Source organism: Macaca thibetana, chromosome 14 (genome assembly GCF_024542745.1).
Source record: "Macaca thibetana thibetana isolate TM-01 chromosome 14, ASM2454274v1, whole genome shotgun sequence".
Classification (NCBI taxonomy): Eukaryota; Metazoa; Chordata; class Mammalia; order Primates; family Cercopithecidae; genus Macaca; species Macaca thibetana.
The window spans coordinates 33,612,826-33,636,280 of record NC_065591.1 but is presented as its reverse complement, the minus strand read 5'-3'; the positions used below and the strand labels follow the sequence as shown (position 1 = coordinate 33,636,280).

The window sequence follows — 23,455 nt, the reverse complement described above, 5'->3', positions numbered from 1 at the left end:
ATGAACTTTACTGGTTCATTTATAAAACAATAAAGCTAAGCCTTACAGTTATCTATGCTTTTCCTATAATTAAGGCTAGAGGATATAGCTGTGTCCTACTGTCACATGTGAGGATATAATATATAATTTTGTAATTTCTGAAGGTGCTATTAAAACATGTAAAGATACTTTTACAATAGGAAAAACTGCAGATCATTTAAAATTTACAGTAACTAATTTAAAATGATTAGAAGGTTTGCCTGTAGAAAAAATTCACACATACAGTTTAAATTTTCAAATTAAAGCCAGAGTATAAAGACTTCAGATGTTTTATAATAATATTATCAAGATAGTTCTGTTTGGCTATTTCACTATTATAAATCAGATAATCTGAATCACAAAATAATAAGTTGGTTTTGAGAATAATTCTGGAGTCTAAGATTTTTTACTTTGACTTTGTTTTCAATTAAGCTTTGCTAAGTATGTCCAAGCATAGTTTGGTTTCCTTAGTAGAAAGACACTGCCATTTTTTAGTGTCATCTTTCTTACTGATTAACAATTATATTAACATATTGCTTAATCTACCACTACCAACTGAATGTTTGTGTCCCCCCAGAATTCATATGTTGAAGCCTTAACCCCAAATGGATGATATTTGGAGATGGGACCTTTGGGAAGTAATTAGGTTTAGATTAGGTTGTGGGACCCTGGTGTGATAAGATTGGTATCTTTATAAAAGAGGGAGAGACACTGGAGCTCTCACTCTCTCCTGGAGCATGCACGAATAGGCCATGTGAGCACACAGCAAGAAGGGTGCTATCTGCAACCTAAGGGAAGAGCCCTCACCAGGCCCCAACTCTGCTGGCATGTTGATCTTGGACTTCAAGTCTTCAGAAGAATGAGAAAATAAATTCCTGTTTAAGCCACCCAATCTATGGTATTTTGTTATGGCATCCTATCTTTGTCCATTTGTGGTGCTATAACCAAACAACTGAGACTGGGTAATTTATAAAGACAGAAATTAAATATTGAACTTTCTATCCTCCAGATCTATGAGAAAATAAAAGTGCTGGCAGGTGTGGTTGTCTGGTGAGGCCACCATTCTGCTTCCAAGATGGCACCTTTTTCCTGCATTCTCCAGAGGAGAGAAATGATGTGTTCTCACATGGCAGAATGTAAAAGGGCAAGCTAGCCAAAAGGCTATGTGAAGCCTTCTATATAAGGGCCTTAATCCCGTTCCTGAGAGAGGAGCCCTCGTGACATAATCACCTCTTAAAGGCCCCATCTCTGAATACTATCACATTGACAACACCTGAATTTTGTAGGGGACACTTTCAAACTATTGCACAGACTGAGCTGACGATGTTAGGTCTTGAATATTGAGTTTGCATATAGTTGGTAGTCAATAGAATGAGTTTATTTTGATATGTTTCTTTGAATTTCAAGATTTTATTTTAACATATTTATCCTAACAATAACCAGTAGTTTCTTATATTGTCTGAGTGTTCTACTGATTAAATTTAATGAATTGAATTCTGTGAGAACCAGTTATATTTCTGGGAGAATTTGTAAGTGAAAACGATGAAAAGAGGATGGAACTAACATTTTAGAAGTCATCCCATTTTTCTCATCCTGCCAAGTTTCTTTACCAGTTTAAATGGAACCTCAGTGTAAGTCTTCTATAATGTTTTCCTAGACAAATTGTAATTGTGTTCCTCATACATTCCTACCTACTTTTGTTCATATTTCTATCAGGACACTTAACACATGACACTGTAATTATTTATCTTGTCTACATGCTTGTCTTTCCCCTCAGACATTGGAAATCCTTGAGGGAAGGGGTTTTGCTTTCTTCATCTTTTTTTCCCTTATATCTAGAACACAGGTGTCCAGTGCATGGTTGATGAATTAATGGATCAATGCACAAAATATAGTAACTGTAAGAGATAATTGGAACGACAGCTGAGAAAGGAATGAGGCCAGTAGACCCAAGTTCAGGCAAACTGATTTATTGTCAGTCCTGCCAGCTACCTCCTGACAACAGCAGAGGAGGCAGCCCTGCTTACAGACTACTGCAGGACTTTATAGGGAGAGGAATTGGGTCAGGGTGGGGGAGTTGAGTCGGGGGTGCAGGTGTCTTGACTGCATCCTGGAGATGTTTTTTGCCAGCTTTGTTATGCGAGGTTAACAGACATGTTAACCGCATCCTGTAACTGTCTGGACAAGTTACTGGAGGGGTCAGTGATGGGGGATTTGTCTGTTGCCCTAGGGTAGCTGTGTGGAGAGTGCAAGAGACTGTATTGTAAGGCCTGTGGGAGGGGAAAGGAATGGTCTGGTCGGGGTGACCCTAACATTCCAGCCTTTTAACAGATGATGGGAAAGGGGATGCCATTTTTCATCTGCTACTTCAAGCTGAGAGGGGGCAGTGGTCACGGGAAAGGCTGGAAGGTAGGGGTTGGTCCTGGTACTGGTTTTGAAATTGCTGGTATTTTTGTAGTAGCATCATGTTTTGTATGGTTCCATGGGTGAAAGCTCGAACACGTTCTGTAAAAACTGGGTAAAGAGACGTAAGAGGCAGGGCCCAAAGATTAGAAGAAGGAGAATGGTTATGACGGGTCCTAGGAGTGGGAGTAACTAGGAGGCCTAAGAGCTGAGAGACAAGGGGGCCAAGAGGGCCAGGCAAAGAGCTGTTTTTGTGTGTGTGGGTGGGGGGAGCAGAGGGGTGCACTCAGTCTTTTAGTTTTTTGACTGCATCCTGAACCAAGCCTGACTGATTTAAAAAAGAAGCAGCATTCCTCATCTAGGAAGATGTAGAGACCTCCATTTTTTGCAGTAAGCAAATCAAGGCCTTTGCCGTTTTGAAGGATAACTGCTGCTAGGGAGACTAGTTGGTTTTCGAGATGGGTAATAGAGTTTGCTTTTTTTTTTTTTTTTTTTTTTTTTTTTTTTTTTTAAGGGAAGCCTACACATCTGTAGAGAGTGCCTGGAAATATGATAATGAGGTTCCTCTTAACTGGTGTGTAGGAATAGATGGAGAACGGAGGGCCACTCGGGTGGAAGTGACAGAGCATATATGACAGTTTGAGGTTAGGTTTTTTAGTAAGGTAAATAGATGGGGGGAGGAGAAATAAGGGCAAAGGAGTAGGTATAGGGGGCATGCACCAATATGGAAGGATTGGTGAAGGGATGTTAGAATTTTTTTTTTTTTTTGGTTTGTTTTTGGGGGAGGATGAGTTTTTGATTTTTGATTATCTAGTTCTTTTGGAAGGAGGTTTTTTTGTTGTAGTAGTGAAGCTTTTTTTGTGTGTGTGGGGGAGAGATACTGGGGTTGGATTGTAGGGACAACGAGGAGGAGAGCGCCAGGGGCAGAAGAAAGAGAGACCTTTTTTTGCTGCCTTGTTGGCTTTTGTGTTTTCTCTACAGATTTTATCTGATCCTGTTTGATGTCCTTGACAATGTATAACCCCTGCTTTGGTTGGAAGGTGCAGCCTGAAGGAGTTGGTAAATAAGGGGGCCGTTAGTGATGGGGATTCCTTTGGTAGTCAGGAATCCTCTCTTTTGCCAGATGGCAGCATGGGAATGAAAGATGTGATAGGCATATTTGGAGTTTGTATAAATGTTGACTTGTTTGCCTTTGGAAAGGGTTAGGGCTCTGGTGAGAGCTGTAAGTTCTGCATTTTGGGAGGAGGATCTTGGAGGTAGTGGTTTAGCCTCAATTACATGGTTTAAGGTAACTACTGCATACCCAGTTTTTGGAGAGCCGGGGGCTCTGGAAGAGGAGCCATCTATGAGGAGTTGGTCATCTGGGTTAGTGAGCGGCTCGGGGGAGATGTTTCGGAAGTGTGACTGCAGGTGATCCAAAATGTCAGTGCAAGAATGAGTAGAAGGGGAAGAGGATATGGGGAGTAGGGATACTGGGTTGAGGGAGGCGCTTTTGGTGAAGCTGAATTCGGGATTTTCGATAAAGAGGGCATGGAGTGACTGAATTCGGGAAGGAGAGAGGGAGCTTAATGCCTGGGAGGAGAGGAGATCCTGTAAGTTGTGAGAGCTGTGGACGGTGATACTTTGGCTGAATGTCGGTTTTTTACTTTACAGAGCTAAAATGGTCGCTGCTGCTAATGCTCTAAGACAGGTTGGCCATGCTTTGACAATGTTAATTGTTTAGAGAGTTATGCCACAGGGGCAAAGGAAGGGGGACTTCCCTTTTGTTGCCCTAGGACCCCGAGAGCTATTCCTTGGTTTTCGGCGGTACAGAGAAGGAAGAGTTGGGAGGTGTGGGTTAAGGACAGGGCAGGTGCAGTGACGAGAGTGGTTTGGAGTCTACAGAAACAGGGAAGTATGTTGTGTGTGGGGTTTAGGGGTTCATTGAGAGGGCCTTTGGCTGCTTCATAGAGGGTCCAAGCCAGGAAGGCAAAGTTGGGAATCTATATTCTAAAGAAACCTGCCAGTCCTAAGAAAGAGAGAATTTTATTTTTTGAGGAAGGCGGAGGCAAGCTATTTATTAAGATTGCTTGTGCTGGGGTCATGGCTCGGGCCCTGGGGGAGAGTTAGACTCCTAAGTATGTTACTGTTGGGGTAGATAGTTGGACTTTGGAGGGGGAGCCCCTATATCCTTTGCTAGCAAGAAAGTTTAGGAGGGTAATGGTGTGAATTTGGGAGTCCTCTAGGCAGGGGTTGGAGAGAAGGAGATCGTCGACATATTGGAGGAGGCAGCTGGGGGAGAGGTCTAAGGAGGTGAGGTCTTGGGCTAGAGGTTGTCCAAAGAAGTGAGGGCTGCCTCTGAAGCCTTGGGAGAGGACAGTCCATGTGAGTTGCCTTGACTGAAGAGTGTCAGGGTCAGTCCAGGTGAAGGTGAAGAGGTCTTGGGAATTAGGGTGTAAGGGAATGGTAAAGAAAGCATCCTTTATGTTGATTACCGTATAGTGGGTGGCATTGGAGGGGATGAGAGAGAGAAGTGTATAGGGGTTAGGGACCACGGGGTGAATAGGGAGGACAACCTGATTGATGGCTCAGGGGTCCTGAACGAGTCAATATGAGCGGTCGGATTTTCTAACGGGGAGGTTGGAGGTGTTATATGGAGAGTGTGTTGGTCTAAGAAGACAGTGTGAGCAGAGCTTGTTTATGATAGATTGTAAGCCTTTTTGGTGTGTTAGGGAAATGCGGTACTGGGCAATGTTGGGAAATTTAGAGGGGTCTTTTAACTGGATTTTGATGGGGTCCTGGTGAGCAGCTAAGGGCTGGTGGTGTTTCACACTACTGGGTTAACGAGAGAGGTGGGTAGCGGGTGCTGGGGAGCAGGGATCAGGGGCCGGACTAGCAGAGAGGAGCAGGAGGAACTCTGGTTGAGGGGGGCAGGAAAAGGTGATAGAAGCTTTGAATTTGGCGAATATGTTTCAGCCTAGGATGGGGTTGGGGCAATGAAGCATGATAAGGAAGGAGTGTGAAGAAAAATGGTATTAGATAGGGAACAAGTAAGGGATTCAGTAGCGCGTGGATGTGAGACGAGACCTGGGAAGGGTAAGTGGGTGCTAAAAATTTAGATAAAGCCGAGTAGGTGGCCCCGCTATCGATTAAAAAAGAGATCGGCTTCCCTGCTATTAGCAGAGTTACCCTGGGCTCCGATGCAGTAATGGCAGATGGGACCAGGCCAAGGAGCCGTAGTAGGGTGAGCGATTTTTCACTCCTTGCCTTGCCAGGGTTTTGAGGAGTTGGTTTGTTAGCCTGGTTGTTAAGAGGACAATCAGACTTCCAGTGGTTTCTTGGCAGGCTGGGCAAGGAATTTTTGATGTTCTTGGGTTGGGACATGCCCGCGCCCAGTGGTCTTCTTTGCTGCATTTAAAACAGGCCCCAGAAGGGATACTGCTATCGGGTATTTTATGCCCTTGGGTGCTGTTGCCAGATTGGCGAATAGCCGTGACTAGTAGCTGGCATTTGGCATGATCTCGTTGGGCTTTGTTTATTTTTTCTTGTTCATCCCTATTATTAAAGACTTTGAAAGCCAGGTTGAGAAGGTCTTGTTGTGGGATTTGAGGGCCGTTTTCAGCCTTTTAAAGTTTGCACCATATGTCAGGAGCAGACTGAGAGATGAAGTGGGTATTAAGAACAATGGTTTTTTCCGGGGAGGTGGGGTCAACACGGGTATATTTTTGGAGGGCCACTGTAAGGTGAGAAGGAAATTCAGTGGGGTTTTCATCGACACTTCGAGAGATTTCTTTGAGCTTTTCAAAATTTACCGCCTTATGAGCTGCTTCGTTAAGGCCTGCGATGAGGCAAGTACTCATATGGTTACGAGATGCCCGGCCGGGGTGTGTGTGTTGGTACTCACAAGGGGGCTCCTTGGAAGGGAATATTTTATTTCAAAACTATAAGACTTTTAGATTGAAAAGCAAAGAACCACAGTATATTCAGAAGTCTAAATATAAGATTAAAGATTACAGGCATGAGTCATGCCTCTAATCCCAGCACTTTGGGAGGTCAAGGCAGGAGGATCACTTGAGCCCAGGATTTCAAGACCAGCCTGGGCAACATAGTGAGACCCTGTCTCTACAAAAACAAAAACAAACAAAAAATACTAATAGCCAGGTGTGGTGGCACATGCCTGTAGTCCCAGTTACTCAGGAGACTAAGGTGGGAGATTCACCTGAGACTGGGAGGCCAAGACTTCAGTGAGCTGTAATCATGCCACTGCACTCCAGCCTGGGCAAAAGAGCAAGACTGTTGTCTCAAAAAAATAGAAAATTTACACTCATAAGAAAGAAATTATAGAAAAGAACATCTAAGACTAAAAATTTGGAAGTATATAGTTATAGAAGTATACTATAAATTACTTTATTAAAAGGATGTGGTGAATGATAAATTAGTGCAAATCTCAGAACTGATGGAAAGGCATCATGTAAGTGTGAAGAGAGATTCTGCTTAGCTGCTAGTGATACAATTAAAGTAAAAAGATAATATTTGAAATTTCAGAAAGAGGACTATTATCCTGGGCCTCATTTTTTGTTTGTTTTGTTTTGTTTTTTAACTTACTTTATTTTCAACTTTTATTTTAGATTCAAAGGGTACATGTGCAGGTTTGATACAAAGGTATATTGCATGATGCTGAGGTTTGGGTTTCTGTTGATTACTTCACCCCGGTAGTGAGCATAGTACCCAATAGGTGTTTTTCAACCCTTGCCTCCCTTCCCCCACTGTATTCCCCAGTGTCTATTGTTGCCACCTTTATGCTCATGTGTACCAATGTTTAACTCCCACTTATAAGTGAGAACATGCAGTATTTGGTTATCTGTTTTGGTATTTCACTTAGAATAGTGGCTGGGCCTCATTTTGACCAATGGAGAGAAACTGCTTGTTTGCATGTTTGCCTTGTTTTTACCTCCTTTCTGTCCTTTAAAGGCCATCAGGTACACAGAGTTAAGTGAATCGTCTTATTCCTCAGTTCATGCATGGTATCCTATCCTCACTGGTATGCATGGGTTTTGTTTTATTATTTTCCATCTTATTCACCCATTCCTAATCTCAGTCATCTCCTTCATAGTTATGTTTGTGTATATCCTTCCAGATTTCTGCCCTCACTTCAATAATGTAATCTTTGACCCTTGACTCTTCTCTATCTCTGTATTCAATCTATTAGCATGTCCTGTCAACTGTATCTTCAAAATGTATCCAGATACCACTTGCAACCTTCACCTCTACATGCTAGCCTACATTACCCACATTTCTTGCCACAGCTGTTGGGATAGCCTCCTAATTGGTCTTGCTCTTTGCTCTTTGGTCCTTGCTCTTTGTTGGCTCCTGTTTTTCTTCAAAATAGCCCTAGTGAGTTTTTCAACATAGAATTTTCCGTCCAGTAGAATTTTCTGCAGTGATGGAAATTTTCTGTATCTGTGCTGTGTGATGTAGCGGCCACTAGCCACATGCATGAATACGTGAAATGTGACTAGTAAGACCAAGGCACTGAATTTTAATTTTATTTTTCTTTAGTTAATTTAAGTAGCCATACATAATTAGTGGCTATCTTGTTAGGCAGTCCAGTTTTACAGTATACATCAGCTCTTATCACTACTCTGGATCAAACACTCCGATGATTCCCCAACTCATTCAGGATAATAAATCCACGACCCTACAAGGCCTTACCTAATCTGATTGCTAGCTGTCTCTCTGATCTCACTGGATCTCACTGAGGTTGGAGAAAAGGTAAAGGGAATATCAAGAATGTTTTCCAGGATTCTGATATTAGACTTAGGATAGTCCAGTCTACTGAAGTAAGTAAGCATAATCATCTGTCCGATAATATTTATTGAAAGCTTTTTCCAAATCTCAGCACCTATGAACTTGAGCAACTGCTATAAGCCTAGCATTATGCTAAGTTCTACATCATTGTAGTGAACAAAGCAGATGTTAACCTTGCCATTGTGTGGCTTACAGTCTAATAAGAAAGCACATAATTTTTTTAAAACAAGCAAACAAATATATATGTAATTAAATATAAAGAAAGAACATTTTCCATGGGGGAAGCTAAGTGAGCAGAGAGAGCAGTGGGTATACCTTGAGTTATGTTCACTAAAAGTCCTTCTAAGTGGAAATATTTTAGCTGAGACCCAACTAAGAAGAAGGTAATCATGCAATGGGCACTGGGCCAAGAAGTATTATTGTCAGAAGGAGCAGCAGATGTGCTAATAAAGGAAGGAGCTTGGTATTTTCAAGAATTTAAAAGGCCACTGTGGCTGAAATCATGTGAGCGATGGAAAGAGCTATGTGGAGGTGAGTTCAGGTGGGTCATATTACTCTCTCAGGAATTTTTTTTATGGGGGCAAAGAAAGATCAATAACTGGAAGGGATTGGGGGTGAAATAAGATTTTTTTTTGCTCTGTTTTATTTAAATGTCAGTGCAGAAAAATTAATAAAGAGGTAATGGATGAAGATGTAGAAAAGAAAGCAGCAGTTTCTGAAGATATGTACTGATGACTTCTCTTTACTTGTGAAATAATGGTCATAGTTGTCCACTAGGGGATGGTTAGTTACCTCTTGGGAGTTTGGGTTAAATTGAGAAACTTTAAAATGGTTATTTCATAGACTGGAAGAATACACTGACTACAGAAATCTCAAATGGTTGTGGTGGTGCCAGTCTATCAGATTGTGTGACTTTCTTGCTTCTGTGCTAAGATTCCTGGGTATAAGCAGGGTTGAAATTTTGCAAGATGGAGTGAGTAGGACAAAGAACAAAGAAGTTTAAGTGATTAAAAAGAGTGAACAAAATGTTGAATCATGAGCCTTAGACTGAAGAAAAGCAACTGAAGACACTTGCTGTTGAGATATATATAGAGATATATATATAGAGAGAGAGAGAGAGATAGATATATATATAGAGAGAGATATATAGAGAGAGATATAGATATATATATATATATAGAGAGAGAGAGAGAGAGAGAAAGAGAAGGGGCAGTACTCTGGTAGTAGATTTACTAATCTTAATAGTGGAGGTAAATGAACAAAGCAAGCTACTAAGATAAGTAATATTGGGTGAGAATAAGTTGTTTGAATTCGGACTGTAAGCCAGGTGCAGAGTCTTCAATTAACAGTGAGGAAAATGTCCAGGAGCTTGATAAAGACAGCAACTTAAAAGGAGAATGGCTGGGGATTAGCAATATATAAAAGAAGCATGGTTGTTTGTTAGTTTCATTTTCCTAGGAAGTGGAGGAGGAGGAGTGATTTGAAAGTGATGTTGGAAAACAAAGAGAATACCAACCAAATGTCCCAAATATTGAGGAAAAGATTCTAAGCTGCAGCTTTATTTGGTTAGGCTCAAGTGTCTACCACCTTTCAAGGGAAATTCCATTGTGCTTTGGAGGGTGGTGGGCACTGTGGCTTTTATTAAGGTCTAAGGCTAATGGTAGCTGTTAAAACTGCAGCAATGGCTGTAGAGAGGTGGCTCTGCAGAAGATTTTTCTGTATAAGAGATCAGGGGTGGTTACTGGGCTTTGCATCCAAGATATAATGGAGTGAAAAAGCAGATTATAGAAATAGGATAAATAGCACAATCCTATTTACATAAAATTTTGTATGGCTTATCCCAAATTCTTTTCTAACACTAATTCAGGAGATGTTAATTTAGCTTCCAAAAACCTAGTGATATGCAGGCAAATAAGCTCATGAAAGACTGCAAACTAAATCCCCTTCCTAGATTATCTAAGAGATTCACAGTATACATTAGATTTGAAAGGCTGTGAGGGAAATGCCAAACATTTTTGAAATACATAGTAATAATCTCTTTACATTTGTTTATTGATAAAATACCCTTCTTTTTAGAATCAAAAACATTTTTATCAGCATACTTCTTAACATCTGCAATCGTTTTTCTCAGTAAGAAATGGAAGGACTGGTATAGAGAGATGTCTTACAGGATATTCACCAAACTGTTAACAATATTTGCCTCTGGGTGGTGGTTTCTGGATAAGTTTTCATTATTATTCTTTGTATGTTTTATATGTTTGAATTTTTATGATGAACAGGAGCTTTTTTTTTTTTTTTTTTTGAGATGGAGTGTTGCTTTGTCACCTAGTGCAGTGGCGTGATCTCGGCTCACTGCAACCTCCACCTCCTGGGTTCAAGCAATTCTCCTGCATCGGCCTCCCGAGTAGCTGGGATTGCAGGCGCACACCACCACACCCAGCTAATTTTTTTTGTATGTTTAATAGAGATGGGGTTTCACCATGTTAGCCTAGCTGGTCTCGAACTCCTGACCTGTTTGCCTTGGCTTCCCAAAGTGCTGGGATTACAGGCATGAGCCACTGTACCTGGCCAGAACAAGAGTCATTTTTATAACAAGAGAAGGGATTTCAAATTATGAGCCTAATCATTTGGTAATAAAATAGTAAATTCTTACCTTATATCTCACCTCATACTGTATTTCCATAGAGTTAAAGAGATAAATATAATAAATGAAATTATTAAAATAATTGCAGAAAATATGAATGAATGTCTTAAATTCTTGGAGTTGCGAAATAGCAATGAGTATATCTCATGCTCAGATCTAAATGCCATTCTCCATTCAAAGGCACCGGGACTCTTTGGAGAAATGGTTGATGGAAGATAAAGAAAAATATATGCTTGGAACATCTTTTTATGTGTAGAAGTTCCTGAAGAATGATGATGGCATATCAAAAGGACACAGAAGCCAGCCAAAAGGAACTCTCACTGGGCATGCTGGCCAATTTGAGCATCAAAATAAATAATGATAGTAATGGATTTAATAAAATAGGAAGATATAAGTACGTACTGATATAAATAAGTGAATAAATTGAAAGTTTTTTGAGGTATAAGATAACTTACATAGCCAGAAAGTACCATCCCACAAACTACTTATTAACTACAAAGGGGAAAAGAATAATTTTACAGTGGAGAAAACTAGAAGAATTACCTTAATCAAGTTAACATCACCAGTAGTGGGAGTGATCAAAAGCATGTATCACCAGATAATATGCAGTGAGAACTCAGCAATATTTCTGTGATAGTTCCACCAAAAATTAATAATTTAAATCTAATCATGAAGAAGCATCACACAAATCCAAATTGGAAACATTCTACCAAACATCTGGACTGTAATCCTCAAAAATGTCAAGATCATGAAAGTTAAGGTAAATCTAAGGAACTTCCAGATTGAAGGAGACTGAAGAGAACAAATGGCAACTGAATGCAACACATGATTCTAAACTATTTCATTTTGTTGTATAGGATGATATTGGAACAACTGGTGAAACTTGAATGGGGTGTGAGGATTACATGGTAGTCTCAGTTTCCTACTTTTACCAATATGCCAGATCAGATGGTTGTATTATTCTCTAGAAGAATGTCCTTGTTTGTAGGAATCACATCCTAAATTATTAAGAAGTGATAAGTCATCAGGTCAGCAACTTACTCTCAGGTGGAATGGGAAAAAAAGATTTTTTGTTCTGTATTTGCAACTTTTATGTAAGTTCGAGATGATTTCAAAATCTTAAAAATTACAAACATATATGCATGTATTTCCATAAATTATGGTTATGTTTAAATGGGTAAGAAAAAATTGAATACCCTACTTCAAAACAGGCAAAAGGTGAACGTTAAGAGGATGTTCTCAGAAGAAGATACAGAAATGACCGATAAATGTCACTATATCAAAAGAAACATAAACCAGAACCATAGAGATAGCACTTAGCATACGGTGGCTGGCATAGTAAAGGGTTAATGAATTTTAGCCATCATAATTGTTATTATTTCTGTTTATATGTTTGAAATTTGTCCATCTAGTCATCCCACCCAATCACCCTCCATCCTGCAACTGGAGTGTTACTATATTATATTGACTTCATGGGGATTGATCATAACTAAGTTATTGAGAACCGATTTTTCTGTCAAGTACTATTCTTAGCATATTACATCTGTTATCTCATTTAATTCTTCAAAAATCCTATGACGTTAGCAGTATCCCCAGTTTGAAAAGAAGGAAATAGAAACAACAGATTTAGTTTATTTAAAGTTACACACGGACTAAAACTCAAGGGACCCCAAACAGTCAACTTACTCTTGAAAAAGACCAAAGTTGGAAGTTTTATACTTTCTAATTTCAGAACATGTTACATAACTACAGTAATTAAAATAGTATGGTATAAAGTAAAAATTGCGTGTAAGGACAGATACACAAACCAATAGAATAGACAGCCCAAAAATAAATTTTTGCATATATGGTCAAACAGTCTTCAATGGGGGTACCAAGATCACTCACAGGGACTGTTTAACAAATGGGAAAACTGGGTATCTAATGCAAAAAATAAAAATAAAAGTGAAGATAAATCCTTGTCTTACACCATATGCAAAAATTAAAATGGATTAAAGACGTAAACATAAGATTCAAAACTATTAAAATCCTGGAAGAAAACATAGGGGAAACACTTCATAATCTTGGATTTGGCCATTATTTCTTGGATATGACACCAAAAGCACAAACAATAAAAGCAAAAATAGACAAATAGGACTACATCAAACATAAACTTATGTGCATCAAAGGACTCAATCAACAGTGACAAGGCAACATAAGAAATGGTAAAAAAAAAAAATTGCAAATTATATTATCTGATAAGAGGCCAATATCCAGAATGAAGAACTCTTACAATATGACAACATAAAAACAAATAACCTGACTTTATAAAATAGGCTAAGGACTTGAATAGACATTTCTCCAAAGATGATATACAGAGGACTAACAAGCATATGAGTAAGTGCTCACTATCACTAATCATTAGACAATACAAGTCAAAACCACAAGATATCCCCCACATCTGTTAGGATAAAAATAAAAAATAGGAAAGGAAAAAGTAAAAAAGAACAGAAAAGATCAAGTGTTGGTTAGGATATGGAGTAACTGGAACTCTTGTGCACTATTGGGATTGTAAAATGGTGTAACTGCTATGGAAAACAGCGTGGCAGTTTCTCAAAACTGTATGATCCAACAATCCCACTTCTAGGTAGATGTCCAAAAAAATGGAAAGCAGGGATTCAAAGAGATATTTGGACACCCATGTTCATAGCAGCATTATTTGCAGTTGCCAAGAGGTGATAGTAGTCCAAATGTCCACCAACTGATAAATTGATAAACAAAATTTACCCATATAGTGGAATGTTATTTAGCCTTAAAAATGATGGAAATATATATTTCATATATAAATACATATGTAAAATACATATTACAACATGGATGAACCTTGACATTGTACTAAGTGAAATCAGTTACAAAAAGATAAATATGGTTTTACTCATATGAGATATCTAAAGTAGTCAAATTCACAAAAACCAAAAATGGAATGGTGGTTGCCACAGGTTGAGGGAAAGAGGGAAATGAGGAGTGGTTGTTTCTTGTTTCATGGATATACAGTTTCAGTTTTGCAAGATAAAAAATTTCTGGAGATCTGTTTAACTTAATGTTAAGTAGTGTTACACAACACATCTGTTGAATATAGTTACCATTACTGAACTATATATTCAAAAGTAGTTAAGATAGTAAATTTTTATATTATATGGGTTTTTTAACCACAATTAAAAAGAAAAATGGGGAAAAACAGATTGGATTTAAAAATCAGCATATTCTGTTAGTAGAAGATAAATCAAAACCAAACAAAGAAATACTCAAAGTAAAATGACAAATAAAAATATTCCAAGCCAAAAAAAAGCACCCCAAAAGCAAAAACACAATGAGATACACTTCACATCCTCTAGGATAGCTAGAATGAAAGAATCAGATAATAAAAAGTGTTGACAAAGATGTAAAGAAATCAGAACCATCATACACAGCTGGTGAGAATGTAAAATAGTATAGTCGTTTGGACTGGTACACTCTGGCATTTGTCAAAAAGTTAAAGTTACCATTTGACCCAGAAATTCTGCTCCTAGGTATATCCCCAAGAGGATCAAAACAAAACCTTTTGTGTGTGTGTGCATTTATGTACAAAAACCTGTACATAAATGTTCATAACTACATTATTCATAATAGCTCACCAGTGGAAACAACGCAGTTGTTCCTCAACTGATGAGTGGATAAAATATGGTATATCCATACAATGGAATATTTATTTCACCATAAAAAGGAATGAAGTACTGATACAGGGTACAACTCAGATGAATCCTTAAAACATTATAGTAAGTGAGAGAAACCAATTGTCTTAGTCCATTTTGTGCTGCTATAACAGAATACTATAAACTAAGTAATGTATAAACAATAGAAATTTATTTCTCATGGTTCTGAAAGTTTGAAAGCCAAAGGTAAAATTGCCAGCATGTTTGGTGTCAGTTAAGGACCTTGTCTCCACTTCCAACATGGTACTTGGAACACTGCATTCTCCAGAGGGGAGGAACCCTGTTCCTCACATGGCAAAAGAATGGAAGAACCAAGAGAATGAGACAGGACTGAACTCGCTCTTTTTTACTGGCACCAATCCCACCCATGATGGTGAAGCCCTTATGGCCAAATCACCTTTCAAAGGTCCCACCACTTAATACTGTAACAATGGCAACTAAATTTCAACATGAATTTTAGAGGGGACCAACATTCAAAGCGTAGTATCAGTCATAAAAGACAACGTATTACATGATTTCATTTATATGAAATAATAATATGAAATATAGAGAGGCAGAAAGTACATTAATGGTTCCTTAGTGCTAGTAGAATTGGAGGGAGTTGATAAAACAGGTATGAGATTACTTTTTGAAGGAATGAAAGTATTCTAAAATTGTGGTAATACTTAAATAGCTGTCAATATACTAAAACCATTGAACTGTACACTTTCAGTGGGTGAATTGTATGGTATCTGAATTCTATCTCAATAAAGTTGTTACCAAAGAAAAGAAAAGAGACCAATTGAATTTAGCCATTGGAGGTCATCAGTCACCATAATGAAAGCAGTTTTAATGGATGGGATGGGGGTGGTGACAGCCTACTTGGAATGGGTTTAAGTGAAAATGTAAGGAGAGGAGCGGTGACACTGAATTTTAGAAAATTTAAGGGGGTTTGATGCAGAGAAATAGAGTAGTAGCTGGCAAAGGAGATGGGACAAGTGGTTGTTATATTTTTTTCAAGGGAGAGATAACAGTATGTTTATATATTATAGGAAACAATCAATAGAAAAGGAGAAGTTAATAATGGAGGAGAGAGGAGAGAATTGTCCAAGTGATATTTTTTTGTATGAGGCCCGTGCACAAGTGGAGGTACTGGGTTGATATAGGAGTTTAGATAGTTCACATATGGCAGCCTGTGAGAAGACAGAATATATATTTGACTACACATGCTGAGAGTGTGGTGTCTTAGTCTATTCACGCTACTATAACAAAAATATCGTAAACGACAGCTTATAAATAACAGAAATGTATTTCTTATGGTTCTGGAGGCTATAAAGTTCCAGGATAAGGGTACCAGCATTGTCAGGTTCTGGTGAAGGCCCCCTTTCTTCATAGATAGGTGTCTTCTCTTTGTAACCTCGCATGGCAGAAGAGGAATGTAGGCTACCATGGACCTCTTTAAGAGAGTGTTAATCTCATTTATGAGTGCTCCACCCTCATGACCTAATCACCTCCCAAAGTTTTCACTTCTTTCTTTTAATTTTTTTTTTTTTAAACTTTTAAATTCAGGAGTATAAGTGCAGGTTTGTTACATAGGCAAACTTGCGTCATGGGGGTTTCTTGTAGATTATGTCATTACTCAGTTATTATGCCTAGTACCCATTAGTTATTTTTCCTAATCCTCTCCCTCCTCCCACCCTTCACCTTCCAAAAGGCCCCAGTGTGTGTTGTTTTCCTCCTTGTGTTCATGTGTTCTCAAGTTCTCACCTTTTAATACTGTTGCATATTAGCGCTCAACATGTAAGTGTTGCGGGGACACAAGAATTCAAACCATAGCAGGTAGAAAATGTAGTGGTAGGACACCTTCTGGCTGCTTCTGTTTTCTCAGTCAAAGGTTATAAACTGATAATGAAGATGGAGGAAGAGATATTGGAGGTTTCAACTAAAAAAGGAAAAGAGAAAGTATGACATTATCATCTAGGAGAGTGAGGATATATATAATGGGAATAGCCTTAAGGGCCTATTGAGGTTTGTGGTCATGAAATTAAAGTCATACCAGTCTGTTTCTCTGGCTATTTTTAGCTATACTGAGGCAAGTGTGGAATAGACAGAGAGTTGTGTTTAGCCAGAATAGCAGGAAGTGTGACAAAGCAAGAGAAGGGCAAGGAAGTGAAGATAAGGATTGACCATGGATCGAGATGGTTAATTAATTGAAAGAGCTTATCAAAGCAGGTGAGTGAAAGGTGTGGTAGACAATGATATAGAGATCTCAGCAGGGTCAAATGATTGTATATGGGTACTAGGTGGAAAGAAAGTAGTAGTTATGTAGAGGGGTATGCATGAAATTGAGATTATAGAGGTATGCTAGTTATTGATAATGACATGGTCTAAGAAACAACCATGGGGATGATCAACTTAAATAGAATGGAGAATAGATCATTGGAAGAGAGATCAAAAAACTGAAAGGCCAGAGTGTTAGATGAGTCATGACCCAGAGTTGGATAGATGACAGCAACAGTGAAGCGTAGTAGGAGACATAGTCTAAAACCTTGTTTACATCAGTAATTAAAAGAAGTCAGAGTGATGTCAAGCTGAGTTATTTTTCATGAAGGATCATAACCCCTCTTAATAGTATCCCTGTAAGAATATGGATTGCTTAGCCCCTACATGTAATTTGTGCATCCTCATAGTTCTTAGTATTTTCCTAACTGTGGCTCAGAGGTTTCTGCTGATCATTGTTCTTCTTGGTGCGCTTAATACATTCCTACACTTTGTAAGTTCTTAGTTGAACATCCATGGTGAAGATAGTCAAACTCAGTATTCTTAGATGCAAATCATCAGTGGAGAAAAATCAGTAAATGACAGCCTTCAAGGTAACAGTAATGAAATTTTTAACTTGAAAATTACTTGTGAATAGACTTCACAGTCTCTATAGTCACATGCAAATTATATGCTAATATAACTAGCTCAGCAAACTATTTTATACAATTAGTTGAGACACTTAATATTGTGCCTACTGCCTTACAAGGGTATCTCACTATTCGTCATAGATGAATGACATATATGTGTAAATAGAATTTTGGTAATACAAATCATACTTTCTCATTTATTTGCATAATAATGTCAAAAATGCTTCATCTTCACTTTAAATTAATCCTAATTGGGAGTGATAACAGCTTCTTTTCCTAAATATTTCTATCAAGTAGTTAAATCAATATTTAAATACACAAGAAGTTCTTATTTTTAAAAGCCCGGCAATGACTGATTTTAATGAGAAAAATCATTTTTGAACCATATGATTTCAAAGTCAGAATGGACAACATAGATTATCTAATGCAACCCTTGGCTTTACAGATGAGAAAATTTCGAGGACCAGGGCAGAAAATTTAAACAATTTACCTTATACCACACATGTACATGTTGACACAGGTAGAACTAGAACCCACATCTTAAACCTACATTCCACTGTACAATACTCGTATCTAGTTTATATATTTGTAAGCATACACTTCACAGTATTGAGTTTTCTTTATTCATCGTGTACCAAGTGCTTTGTAAGTAAGGCCTTGGTGGAGGCCTCGATCAGTGCAACTAAAAGAGAAATCTCTTCCTAAAACTATGCACCTGAATGCTTCATTTGGCTATGTTGAATGAAGCCATGTTCAGGCCTCCTCTAGGCCACATTACCACAGGCTTTTCATTGAATCAAGATCGCCATCTGGGACTTTATCTTAGCATAGCCAAAAGAGCAGGTAATTTGAGTTTTTTAAACTTTGAGTTTTAAGTGCCATTTGTGTCTCTTAATTGTGGTACAGCCTTGGGCAAATTACTTAGCCTCAAAATGGTCTTAAAATCTCAACCATAAAATGGGGAGAATGACTATACTTAACCTCACAAGGTTATTCTATTCAGCAAATGTGGTGACTGTGATACAAAAGTGTTTTGATTATTTACTATGTACCAGACACTTTATCAGATGATATAGTTAAAATCAGGTGGTCCTATTGAAAATCAACCTAAGAGCCTGTTATCTATGTATAGATTTTTCACTTATCAAGTTATTTTAATATCACATGTACATGATCTTATTTTTGTAACTTACCTTTTCACTGATAAAATCTTGTCTCCTGTTACCCAAGGTTTTTTGTTGGTGGTGGCAGTGTTGTATATTGTTATTTACTCATATTTAAATATTTTTTTATTAAACCCCTCAGTTGAAGTGACTTTTTTTCTTTTTTCTTAATTATTAAAAGATTTTTAAGTGTTTCTTTGAAGACTTTTGCTAAGCATTCCTTTGTTTGTTTCCAAAACTGTAGTTTTTATCTGTTATTTATCATCGACCTGTGCTTGATTTCTTTTGTAGAATACTACATCTGATTCTTTTTCTTACAGCTAATGTTTTTATCTTTCTTAATGAGAGTGAATGACAACATTACTTTTCACAGCAAAACCAATGCAATTTGTTGATAGGAATTAAAATTATGTGATGCAAATGTGCTTTAGACTTCTTGAGGAAAATTAGAGATGGGGGATTGAATATTGATAAGCATGAGTTTCATTTTTTTCTATCATCTCTAAAAAATATTAAACTTTGTTATCAGAAAACAGGTTTACATTTGTGTCATTTGGCCCCTTTTATCCATGTTTATATATTAGTATAAAGAAATAAATTCTTGCTAAACTGCATGGTAATATTAGCAGAAAAGCATGAATAATGCACATGGAACAATTTTACTTTTTTAACTAAAGAAAATATTAAATGTTTGATATTTTAAAGGTAAAAAGTAAAGTTCTAGTAATTGTTTTTATGTTCTTTGTATAGCTAATAGTTTTAAAGGCACATTGTAGAATCTCAAAATACATCATTGTAATATAAAAGTTGTTGAAAATACAAGAAAATCAGGCAAAATAGTATATAAATTCATATAATGTGATCACAAAATGATTAGAAATGTGCCACTTTTGAAGCATGTTTTAAATACTTTGATAATGTAATCTTTGTTGAATGTTTGGAAACATTAGTAAAGAAGCCAGGATCTTTTTAACTGGGTTTACTTCTTGCCAACTCCTGTTTTATCAGTGCCTACACTACTAAACACACACACAAGAGTAAACATCCTCAAAAGCAAAGGATTTTAATAACAAACCAAAATTTTAGATGACAATACAAGATACTGATTTTCAGCAAAAAGATATGTGTGTGTGTGTGTACATATATATTACTATAAACATTGCTGGCAAAGAAACATGGAGATTAACAGTACTTAGTATTTTAGTATCAATATCATGTAAATAATTTCAGTTTTAAATGATTTAATCCCATATATTCAAAAATTAATATTCACAATTGATATACCTAAATCTATTGATTTATTCCATTTTATTTGTTATCAAATAGTTTATTTTTCTAGAAATCTAATTAGAGGAATTTATTTTATTACTTATAAAATTTTAAGCATTGTTGATGATTGAACTGTCAGGGTTAAATAAGAAATTAAGAAGTATTGGCTTCGCATCTACCTTTTTATTCTCATATCAAAGAACGCCCTATTCTGTGCAACATGGTAAGAATCAACAGAGTAAAAAAATAACCTATGGAATGGGGGAAAATATTTGCAAATCATATGTCTAGTAAAAGGGTTCATGTTCAAAATATTAAGGAACTCAAACAACACAATAGCATGAAAACAAATAACTCAATTTAAAAATTGGATAAGGACCAAAATAGACATTTCTCAAAAGAAACCATACAGATGACCAATACGTATATGAAAAAGTGCTCAACATTATTCATCATCAGGGAAATGTACATTAAAAACACAATGAAATCACCTCACACCTGTTAGAATGACTGTTATCAAAAAGACAGAAGTGTTGGAGATGATTTGGAGAAAAAGGAACCCTTGTATACTGTTGGTGGAAATATAAATTAGAACAGCCATCGTAGAAAATAGTATAGAGGTTCCTTAAAAAATCAAAAAGAGAACCAACATATCCAACAACCCCAGTTCTGAGCATTCAGTCATTTGACACTTATGAATGGAAATATATTCTGAGAAATACATTATTGGGCAATTTCATCATTGTGCAAACATCATAGAGAGTAATTACACAAACCTACATGGTACAGTCTACATACCTAGGCTCTATGGTACTCTCTTGGGCCTAGCCTACAAACTTGTGCAGCATGTTACTGGACTGAATAGGCTATTTTAATACAGTTATTTGTGTTTCTAAACTTAGAAAAGGTTCAGTAAATAATAGTCTAAAAGATAAAAAGGGGTACACCTATATAAGGCATTTACCAAGAATGGAGCTTACAGGACTGGAAGTTGCTCTGGGTGAGTCAGTTAAGGAGTGGTAAGTGAACGTGAAGGCCTAATATACTAAAGCATACTACTGTAGACTTTATAACACTGTACACTTAGGCTGCACTAAATTTATTAAAAATATTTTCCTTTCTTCAATAAGAATTCACCTTAGCTTCTGTAACATTTTTAATTGATAAACTTTTGCATTTTAAATGAGTTTTTGACTCTTGTAATAACAGCTTAAAACACGCTTTGCACAATTCTACTAAAATATCGTTTCTTTATATTCTTATTCTATTTGCTATTTTTAATTTTTTTACTTGTAAAATTTTTTTGTTAAAAACTGAGACACAAGCATGCACATTACTCTAGGCCTGTGTGGGGTCATGATTATCAATATCACTATCTTCTACCTCCACATCTTTTCCCACTGGAAGGTCTTCAGGGACAGTAACACACACACAGCTGTCATCTCTTGTGATAACAATGCCTTCTTCTGGAATACCTCCTGAAGGTCCTGCCTGAGTCTTATAGTTAGCTTTTTTTTTTTCAATAAATAAAAGGAGTATACTCTAACAATAAAAAGTATAGTATAGTAAATACATAAGCCAGTAAAATTGTCATTTGTTATTATTATGTACCATACATAATTATATGTGCTGTACTTTTTAGGACAAGTTTGTTTATACCAGCATCACCATAAACATGTGAGTAATATGGCTACAACATCACTAGATGATGGGAATTTTTCAATTCTATTCTAATCTTATGGGACAATCATTGTATACGTGGTCCATCATTGACCAAAACGTCCCTATGCAGCGCATGACTGTATATGTAAAGGAAATAAAATCAGTATGTTGAAGACATATTTACACTCCCATGTTTACTGTACCATTATTCACAATAATCAACATATGGAATCAACATAAGTGTTCATCAAGGGATAAATGAATAAAGAAAATGTGGTCTACACACACACAATGGACTTTTAGCCTTCAAACAGAAATCTTGTCATTTGTGACAACATGGATGAAACAGAAGGACATTATGGTAAATGAAATAAGAAGGACATTGTGGTAAATGAAATAAGCCCAACACAGAAAGATGAATATTGCATGATCCCCTATTATTACTATATGAAATAATAATGGTTTGGGGTAGAATTATTATTAGTGGATTAAAATGCATTGGCTATATTTTTGATCCACTCTCCTATAACCCATAGTGACATTCATCAGATGGTTGGCTGGAATTCATTTCATAATCTGAAAGCTTGCAGATTTTACCCCTTGTGCAAAGCAAATGGATCCAGATTAGAATTGAATCTACTGCATTCAGACAGCAGCACTGTGTTCTGAAAGGTTGATCTAGCTGGGACAAATGTGTGTTAAGATATGAAATAGTCATAAAATTGCCCTTACAGAATATTATTTTTACACATATTTCCACACTCGTGAAAAAAAATATATCTATGTAATCTACAGCATTTTCACTGAAAATGGAGAAATAACTGTATGAGAAATAGCCAAACTACCAAATTCTTCATTATCTGGAGCTGTATTTGTTTTGTACACAACAGCATTTTTTTTGTTTGTTTTGTTTTTGCAAGATAGACACTTTTGGGTTTATTGTGGCTGTTCAATTACATGTTTACAGAGATGTACAGATATTTTTCCTGAACCACCTACCATTGATTTTGCACACTAAGGAGTCTGCTATATTTCCTAACATTTTATATTCTTTACTGCTGCATTCATGCTTCAAATTAGATTTCATTCTTTCTTTAGGATATTTCTTCTGCCTATGTGATTGTTTACTTAGGATCACAGTAAAGCAAATACTTGTGTAATTTTAAGGTCACCCACAGCTTTTACAACATTAGGCACTTCAATGTCTATGGAATTGCTATGCTCATGACATTATCATGACATTAATGTTCAGTCATAGCACACAGATTGTCCATTATGCAGAATCTTAACTTCAGATAATGTAAAGCAGATTTTCCTCATGCTTACTAAAGATTCTTTGAGATATTTCGTAGCATTTGTAAAATATTTTAAAACAATAACATTAATGCTAGTATTTATATGGGAAATAAATTTGGTTTTCTTCTTAAATTCATCCATTTATTGCCTTCTTTTAACAAAGGAAGTGAAGATTATACTCACTTTTCTTCATGTGTCTGAAAAAAATCAACTTTTAAAATTACTATTATTTTAGAAGTTCTAAGAAAATTAACTTTGATGGAAGATGGAAGCTCAGGTGATCAGGACATTGATTCAGGTGTACTTGGCATAGCAGTTCATTAACTATGTGTTAATTATGTATGATTACTCCTGAAAATCTATAGTGGCTTCATCTTTTAGGTTGCTTCATTAAATCATTAATTTTCTTGGAGGTAACTAAGCCTGACATAATTAAGTCATCTTAGTCTCCACAGGTTTTTATCTCCCCATGATGTCAGGAACACTGAGCAAGTTATTATAGAGCATTGTAACTTATTCCTTGTATGTACTGACTTTATATTTTAGGATTATATAATACTATTTTGACATTCTTAAGTAATCTAATAAATGTAT

The 23,455-nt window shown here is 36.8% G+C and overlaps 1 protein-coding gene across 3 annotated transcripts in view; it reads left to right on the top strand.

The window, feature by feature from the left end:
- The window catches only part of ELP4 (elongator acetyltransferase complex subunit 4), a 253,060-nt gene that overhangs the window by 81,565 nt on the left and 148,040 nt on the right, over positions 1-23,455 (top strand). The gene's annotated exons all lie outside the window — the stretch shown is intronic.